The sequence below is a fragment of the Bactrocera dorsalis genome, chromosome 6, assembly GCF_023373825.1.
Source record: "Bactrocera dorsalis isolate Fly_Bdor chromosome 6, ASM2337382v1, whole genome shotgun sequence".
NCBI lineage: Eukaryota > Metazoa > Arthropoda > Insecta > Diptera > Tephritidae > Bactrocera > Bactrocera dorsalis.
Genome location: NC_064308.1, coordinates 34,912,018 through 34,921,559, shown reverse-complemented (window position 1 = coordinate 34,921,559; position 9,542 = coordinate 34,912,018). Strand labels below are relative to the sequence as shown.

Below are 9,542 nucleotides of genomic sequence, written 5' to 3'. Positions count from 1 at the left end.
TCCCTACTTACCAGGATGTTCTTTTGTGTTATCAGTTTGAAAGATTTCGTATAGGGCGACTCCGAGGCGACAACTATGACCTTAGGAGTAAAGAGGTTACCATTTCTCTTGGACCAGAGAACCAGAAGAATTGGTCGCATTGGAAGTGTTGATCTACCTGAAACAAAAAAGATTACAAAGAAAAATGAACGTAAGTAAAGAAAAGCTTTCAAAACGTCATTCAATATCAAAACTTACCAGAAAAGTATCAGCTAGAACACGTGACCATTCAGATCAGCCAGATTCTCATACAGACGACAAAATGTAGGTGCGTCGCAGATGGATTCTTCCAAAAACGATGCTGATGGATGAATTTTCTCTTCCATCATCTAAAACCAAACAAAACACACTAGTATTAGAACACACTGCTTTAGCTGCCCAAAGATTTGGAGTAAGTGATAGAGCAGCGGCCTTGATTGTTTCATCTGCTTTTCTGGATGCCAAAAAAACAGGTTTGATAACAGATTGGCCATGTCACCTCTCCTTCCGGGTCAGCTGAGGATGAGACGGAAGCTATATGGCAACATTTACAAGACAATTCAGTTGATGTGGAACATCTAGAAATTGTTAGTGCTGATGGCACCAACACGAACACAGGTTGGAAAGGTGGAATCATTCGGAAACTAGAAGAAAGAATAGGTAGGCCATTACAGTGGGTTGTTTGTCTTCTACATTTCAACGAACTTCCATTTCGTGCTCTTTTCGAACACATAGATGGTATCTCAAAGAGTCCAAATACATTCTCTTGCGACATAGGTAAACTGCTCCCTGATTGTGAGAAGTTGCCTGTTGTCAAATTTCAAAGTTTTCCATCCTGCCAGTTACCTTCTGAGGTTATTAATCCGACCAAACTTGGCACAGACCAAGTTTACCTCTATAAAATATCAGAAGCTGTTATTTCCGGTCAATGTTCCTCAGATTTAGCGTCGATGCATCCAGGTAACATGTGCAAATCTCGCTGGCTCACCTGTGCAAATAGAATTCTGAGATTATACATTTCTACGGACAAACCAACAAAGGAAATAAAGATTTTGGTCAAGTACATTCTTATAGTTTACTCACCTTTGTGGTTCTCAATAAGATTCAACAGTTCAATCAAAGATGGCTCACGCCATCTCTATGCTGCAATTCAAAGGTCGAGATACTTACCTGCTAAACTGCGCAAAGTTGTCGATTCATCCATTCAACAGAATGCTTTCTTTGCTCTTCCAGAAAACATTCTCCTTAGTATGATGACTGACGAACGGATAGAAGTCAGAAAGTTGGCCCTTGACCGTCTTCTGACAGCCAGAGAAGCAGAGTCTGACACCATAAATGGAAGAGTTAGATGTAATAAAGTGCCAAAGCTGAATTTCAAAGCTAATACTTATTACGATATGATTAACTGGAAGACTATTACCTTGACTGTTCCACCAGTTCTTTGTTCAGTTTCTAACGAAGAACTCATAAAAGGGCTGTCGGGAGACACTGCAGAGGTATGGAAATTTAGTGAATTCCCCTCTCACACCGTGGCAGTCGAGAGAATCGTCAAACTGGTGACAGAGGCATCTTCTAAAGTTATTGGCCCCCAATCTCGTGATCTTTTGATACGCTCTACACTGAAATCTAGGCAACAAGTGCCAAAGTTTAGTACAAAATCTGATTTTATCAATAAATTTGACACAGATTCAGACTAAAACAAGCCTGACATATGGTTGGTTGGTTGGGTTGGGCTTGGGAGGAACCCGAAGAGCAGCTACCTCCACGCGGTGGGTTCTGGGTGACCAATACAGGTTAGCTGAGAGCTGCAACAATTTTGACCTTGCGCTGTGGCACGCCGCCTTTTCGCTCGTATCTCGGGAACGGTTCGTCCTACGGCCATGATCAAATAGGTAGCAAATGACGTGACAAATAACTTTTGTTTTATACATTTTGCCATGAGATGCGTATTTCAGGTGCTAGGTAGACAATTTCACGATTTTAGGCGAATTTCCGAAATTTCAAGGCCGAGGTTCGGGTTGAAGATGCAATCCGATCTCAAAACAAAAAGTTGCATTGGAATCAGGAAGTACTAAGGCAACTTTTCCGCACTATTAGAAATACCGAATCGAAAAAATTCCGGAATCGACCCACCCTAGTGTACAAGTGCTGGCGTATGCCGATGATATTGATATCATCGACCTCAACGCCCGCGCCGTTAGTTATGCTTTCTCCAGACTGGACAAGGAAGCAAAGCAAATGGGTCTGGCAGTGAAAGAGGGCAAGACGAAATATCTTCTGTCATCAAACAAACAGTCGTCGCGTGACTTGGCTCTCACGTTACTGTTGACAGTCATAACTTCGAAGCTGTAGATAATATTGCCCATCTTGGAACCAGCATTAACAGCAACAACAACGTTAGCCTCGAAATCCAACGCAGAATAACTCTTGCCAAGAAGTGCTACTTTAGATTGAGTAGGCAACTGGGAAGTAAAGTCTTCTCTCGATGAATAAAAACTGAACTGTATACGTCACTTATTATTTTCGTCCAGCTATATGGTGCAGAGGCTTGGACGATGACAACAACTTATGAGTCGACGTTGCGAGTTTTCGAAAGAAAGGGTCTGCGAAAGATTTATGGTCCTGTCTTAGCATGGAATATCCAATTGGCGTCACGTAGCGAAAAGAAGAAACGACTGGCGTGCTGTTGTGAACTCGGCTATAATCGTGTAAACAGTGTCTACGCCAGTATAGAACTAGAAGAAGAAGAAGAAGTATATTTTGATAAAAGACTGCACATAATTAAATATTAACTATTAGATGATCTTTTATACATCCCGACTCTCTAATGAACGCTGCGAAAGCTTTAATACTCGCTAAAATCGACTACGGTTTACCTATTTCTGGATGGTGCACAAACTCTAATCTGAAACTGTTTTAACCTCCTATCCGTAAGAGTATAAATGCTTTTCCTACATCATTTATTAAGTGATCTGGGCGGAGTGTGGCTTACCAACAATAAAGGAAAGGGTATTCGAACTCGACTGCATTCCTGTTCGCTGAGAGCACTCGTCAACAACTCGGTATAAGGGAACTGTGGGACAGCATTTCAAGCTACGAGGGCTGTCTGATAAATAACCGACCTAACCATGATGCACGCGACTTTTTCAATTTTTTTTTTTAATTTTTTTAAATAGTCTCCTTGTAACTCCATACACTTCTCCCAGAGATGCTCCCATCTCTGCAACCCTTCCAAACAGAGCGCTAGAAATGTTCATGCGCGCACGTTTGTGGTCTAGCGTAAGCAAACGCGGCACCCAATGCGCGTACAGCTTTCTCATGCCCAAATCTTGGTTTAATATATGACAAACACGTTCTTTTGACATCTTCATAATCTCATCTATTTCCCTAACTTTAATCCGGTGGTCGTCTAGTACCAATTGATGAACTTTAGCGATGTTATCGTTAGTGGTTACAGTTTTTGGATGCCCAGGACGTTCATCATCTTCCAAGCTCCTGCGACCACGTTTAAATTCAGCTGCCCAAAATTTTACGGTGGTAAACGATGATGCAGAGTCACCATACACAGAGTCCAACTCATCTTTGATTTGTGAAGGCGTAGTGCCTTTCAAAAATAAAAATTTAATTACAGCTCGATATTCAATTTTTTCCATTTTGGGGAAATCACCGAAATAGACTCACAAAAACGACTGCCAACAGATAATTGCGCAAGATAAATTTCCGAAATTTTGTCGAGTAGCTATTATAATATGCACGATGTGAAGTAGAAACTTTTTTTTCAGATGTGCCGCTAGCTTCACGTCGAGGTCGGTTATTTATCAGACAGCCCTCGTACTTACGTACAGCTGCAACCGAAGCCATTGGTTTTCGGAAAATGCAAAAGAACAGCTGGTACGACGAGGGGTGCCGTGTTGCAGCGAAGAGAAAAGAGACTGCCTACCTCGCAACGTATCGATCGACCACAACACGTGCCGTTTCAAGACCGGAGCATACTCTTGTAGAATCCCCAAAGGTGATCTAGTGACCGATGCCCAGAGCATACTTAAATTTTGGAGGGAACACTTCTCCAGCCTGCTGAATGGCAGTGAACGCACAACGACAGGAGAAGGCGAACCCGTTTCCCCAATCGATGACGATGGAGCAGACGTTCCATTGCCCGAGCATGAAGAAGTTCGAATAGCAATTACCCGTCTGAAGAACAACTTAGCAGTATTCGACGCTGTACCTGCTAGGAAGGATCAGGAGGAGAAGGGCCTGGCTTCTCTTGGAATATCCAATTGGTGCCACGTAGCAAATGTGCGTTGTTGTTAACTCGGCTATAATCGCGTAAGCGGTGACTACGCCAATTAAGAAGAAGGAGAATTATACGACCGAACGATGCAACTAATTCCAAAACTGAAATACTCTCCAAATGCCAGCTTAAATGTAACCGTAATTTACACGTTACGACATAAGTGGAACTTCAGGCTAAATGGAAAAGACTTATACATATATCCGCCCCAAGGTATAAGAGGGTCAACAAATAGCCGCAGTGGTTGTTAAAAAAAGAAACTATCAACATGTTCCTTCACACCTTCAAAAAGAGTGTGTAGTTTATTATTTCAGAAAATCTTCTTAGAGTTAATGAAAACCTATCAAGAAAACAATTGGACTGCAATTTACACAGACCCGAAGAGATAAATACAGCTATTGCTCTCACCAAACCAAATGGAGAATTTATTACTGGCGGGATTTTCCCTTGTTACTGGTCGATATTTACAGCCTCGGCTTTTGCCGTTTTCAAAGCACTAGAATATGCGATACATAGCAAAGGCAAATTTGTTATTTGCTCAGACAGCTTTTCTTGGCAATCTGCTGTTTGTAACATCCGCAACACTGCCTCAATTATCTCGAATATTGGTGACTGTGCGTTAAATTCAGTCATAAAGTTACACTACGCTGGATACCAGGACATGTTGGTATTATGGGAAATGAATATACAGACTATGCAGCTCGGTTTTTTGAATCAGCACCAACCCTACAAGCATCATCATACAAGAATGTACAGAAACCACGTGACCAACAACAACAAGCATGACATTATCCAAGATGCCACGCCACCGGAGTTAGCCAATCGGAAGCCGACACGAGTTGACTGCACTGCTATAAAAGACTGACACGCACACAACTCTTGTCCTCACTTTGAATAGAGATTTAGACATGATCAGTTATAACATTTTGTGTATACAAATATTAAACATTTAAATAAAGGAACCTTCGAGGAATCGAAGGAAAATATATTTTTAAAGAATAATTAAAGACTATTCTTAATAGGCGCCCGGGCAGGATTCGGTAAAAAATCTTTCGCGACTAAGAAATAACAGTGAATTCAGAAATAAAATTCGAGTTTATTTCAAAACGGGTAAAAAAAAAAATAAAATAAAATGGCACAACAAGCAGCAGAGATCCACGCACTCCAAGCGATAGTTCTTGATTTGCAGAAAAAATTTTACAAAACCCAAATTGGTACAACACCAGTACTCGAGGCAGAGGACGAAGTCTGTACGTACACAGATCCCAAGGAAGTCGACTTAGGGCTCTTTCAGTCAGCCCTAACGAACTTTAGCGGAGACTATCACGAATACAGGAACTGGAGAAAGCTAGTAGTGACATTAATGAACAGTGTCTATATCTATACAGCAGCCCAAATCTTAGAGGAAAAGTTATGGGACGAGCTGCACAAATCCTCATCAACAATAGTCTTCTTCTTCTTAATTGGCGTAGACACCGCTTACGCGATTATAGCCGAGTTAACAACCGCGCGCCAGTCGTTTCTTCTTTTCGCTACGTGGCGCCAATTGGATATTCCAAGCGAAGCCAGGTCCTTCTCCACTTGGTCCTTCCAACGGAGTGGAGGTCTTCCTCTTCCTCTGCTTCCCCCGGCGGGTACTGCGTCGAATACTTTCAGAGCTGGAGTGTTTTCATCCATCCGGACAACATGACCTAGCCAGCGTAGCCGCTGTCTTTTAATTCGCTGAACTATGTCAATGTCGTCGTATATCTCGTACAGCTCATCGTTCCATCGAATGCGATATTCGCCGTGGCCAACGCGCAAAGGACCATAAGTCTTTCGCAGAACTTTTCTCTCGAAAACTCGCAACGTCGACTCATCGGTTGTTGTCATCGTCCAAGCCTCTGCACCATATAGCAGGACGGGAATTATGAGTGACTTATAGAGTTTGGTTTTTGTCTGTCGAGAGAGGACTTTGCTTCTCAATTGCCTACTCAGTCCGAAGTAGCACCTGTTGGCAAGAGTTATCCTGCGTTGGATTTCTAGGCTGACATTGTTGGTGGTGTTTACGCTGATTCCAAGATAGACGAAATTATCTACAACTTCAAAGTTATGACTGTCAACAGTGACGTGAGTGCCAAGTCGCGAGTGCGACGACTGTTTGTTTGATGACAGGAGATATTTCGTCTTGCCCTCGTTCACTGCCAGACCCATTCGTTTTGCTTCCTTGTCCAGCCTGGAGAAAGCAGAACTAACGGCGCGGGTGTTGAGGCCGATGATATCAATATCATCGGCATACGCCAGCAGCTGTACACTCTTATAAAAGATTGTACCTGCTCGATTAAGTTCTGCAGCTCGAACTATTTTCTCCAGCAGCAGATTGAAAAAGTCGCACGATAGGGAGTCGCCTTGTCTGAAACCTCGTTTGGTATCGAACGGCTCGGAGAGGTTCTTCCCGATCCTGACGGAGCTTTTGGTGCCGCTCAACGTCAGTTTACACAGCCGTATCAGCTTTGCGGGGATACCAAATTCAGACATCGCGGCATAAAGCAGCTCCTTTTCGTGCTGTCGAAAGCAGCTTTGAAATCGACGAAGTGGGGGTGTGTGTCGATTCACTTTTCACGGGTGCCATCCAAGATTTGGGGCATGGTGAATATGTGGTCAGTTGTTGATTTGCCAGGACTGAAACCACACTGATAAGGTCCAATCAGTTCGTTGACGGTGGGCTTTAATCTTTCACACAATACGCTCGATAGAACCTTATATGCGATGTTGAGGAGGCTAATCCCACGGTAGTTGGCGCAGATTGTGGGGTCTCCTTTTTTATGGATTGGGCATAGCACACTTAAATTCCAGTCGTTGGGCATGCTTTTGTCCGACCATATTTTACAAAGAAGCTGATGCATGCTCCTTATCAGTTCTTCGCCGCCGTGTTTGAATAGCTCGGCCGGCAATCCATCGGCCCCTGCCGCTTTGTTGTTCTTCAGGCGGGTAATTGCTATTCGAACTTCTTCATGGTCGGGTAATGGAACGTCTGCTCCATCGTCATCGATTGGGGAATCGGGTTCGCCTTCTCCCGGTGTTGTGCTTTCACTGCCATTCAGCAGGCTGGAGAAGTGTTCCCTCCATAATTTAAGTATGCTCTGGGCATCGGTAACTAGATCACCTTTGGGGGTTCTACAAGAGTATGCTCCGGTCTTGAAACCTTCTGTAAGCCGCCGCATTTTTTCGTACAATTTTTGAGCATTACCCCTGTCGGCCAGCTTATCAAGCTCTTCGTACTCACGCATTTCGGCCTCTTTCTTTTTCTGTCTGCAAATGCGTCTCGCTTCCCTCTTCAACTCTCGGTATCCATCCCATCCCGCACGTGTTGTGGTCGATCGTAACGTTGCGTGGTAGGCAGCCTGTTTTCTCTCCGCTGCGACACGGCACTCCTCCTGGAGGATGGAGTCATGTGTAGAAGTTCACGCAAGTGAGGAAAGTTCTCTGATCGCCATTCACTTGGGAGTGGCCAGAAACGATTCTTTTGCATATGACTCAAGCAGCTCACGACTTCCGGTCTTTGACCAAGTATCCTCTGGGTAGCCTAAGAACATCCGTTAGAAGGCGAACTAAAGTGAGAAAGCGAAACATCCCCTGCATAGGGTTGTGCGCTGGGTTTGGGACCCGCCACGTAAAAAAACACTCCCAATGAAAAGGAACATCAACAATAATACCAAACTAAATTTTGAGGAGATCATAGATCGTTTGGATGGTTCTTACGCCGACCAACGTCCACTCTATGTCCTCGAGGAATATATGATGAGAATCAGGTAAGCAGAGAAACCTCTACACATATTCTACGACCAGCTAAATCAGGCACTTAATGTAGTTTTGTCCAAAATAGAGATGACACATAAAAACGAATATGTGATCAGTGCTCTATCCAAGGAAGTCCAGATGAAAGCGGTAAGAACCCTTATCGCAGGACTAAGGAGCTCAGCCACAAAAAATACGCTGTACTCCAGAAGCTGTACAAACCTGATGGAAGCCTACGGCATAGCCAGAACTATGCAACACGATTTACACTACCATCAACTAGAATACATACCCAGGGTGAAACAACGTAATCAACAGCAGTGGCAAACCCCACAAAACCAACAAAGATTCCAGCCAAACTACATGCAACCTCAACAAGTAATGCAATCAGTAGAACCTATGGAGATGGACCCTTCATCTACAAGATTTAGAAGACAACCGTATAATCCTGCACCGCAACATATACAACAGGAACCAAGGCAGACACCAAACCCATTCAGAACAGCAATGCAGAGAATTGGTAATCAGTTTAAACGGGATAGAGATGAAAAATGATGCAGAATCACTCTACAACGAAGCGCCTAGCGTAAGTTATGATAATAATAGTCGTAAGGTACAAAAGCTTTTTTTATAAGATACCACGGTCTTCCAACGCTTTGACGTACTGCACTAGATGGAAGATTCGTGCATATTTTAATAGATTCAGGTGCGACCAGTAGTTACGTGAATAAAAGTTATCCCTTTGCGGAAAAAATTAAATTAACAAAACCCATTAAATTCAATACATTGCATGGAACGTCAACAGTTACTCACAAGAGGGAAATCAATCTTGTAGGGTTTTACATAGATTTTTACGAAACAGAAGACTTAAAAGAATTCGACATAATATTAGGAGGAGATGCTTTACGAAAAATGAAAGCCAAACCAGACTTATTTGAGTATTCAATAACTTTTGAAGAAACAGGAGAATTAAAAAAGGAACAAATAAACCATACGATAGGAGACACAACTTATGAAAAAGAAATTAAGGAGTTAATGGAGAATAACTATAATAATGAAATGTTACCCTTTACGACCACAATACAAGCAGAGATCAGGACTGAAACCAGAGAACCTGATTGGGTACGACAATATCCCTATCCATATGCAGATCAGGAGTTTGTCGAGAAGGAAATACAAAAACTTTTAAAGAATGAAATAATTGGGGAAAGTAAAAGCCCATATAATTCACCAATATGGACAGTGTCAAAAAAGGGTATTGATGAGGAAGGAAAACCAAAGAAAAGAATGGTTATAGACTTTCAAAAATTAAACAAGCAGACAATACCAGATAGATATCCCATACCGGATATAACAATGACATTGCATAATTTAGGTAAGGCAAGATACTTTACAACATTAGATCTAGAGTCTGGATTTCACCACATAATGATTAAACCAGGAGACAGGGAGAAGA

The 9,542-nt window shown here is 42.6% G+C and overlaps 1 protein-coding gene across 1 annotated transcript in view; it reads right to left on the bottom strand.

Moving 5' to 3' along the window:
- Positions 1–5,757: 5,757 nt before the first annotated feature.
- Positions 5,758–9,542, bottom strand: part of LOC125779302 (uncharacterized) — a 320,147-nt gene continuing 316,362 nt past the window's right edge. Inside the window, exon 2 of the mRNA XM_049460571.1 lies at positions 5,758–6,000. The gene's annotated coding sequence lies outside the window, so the exon portion shown is untranslated. The remainder of the gene's footprint in view (positions 6,001–9,542) is intronic.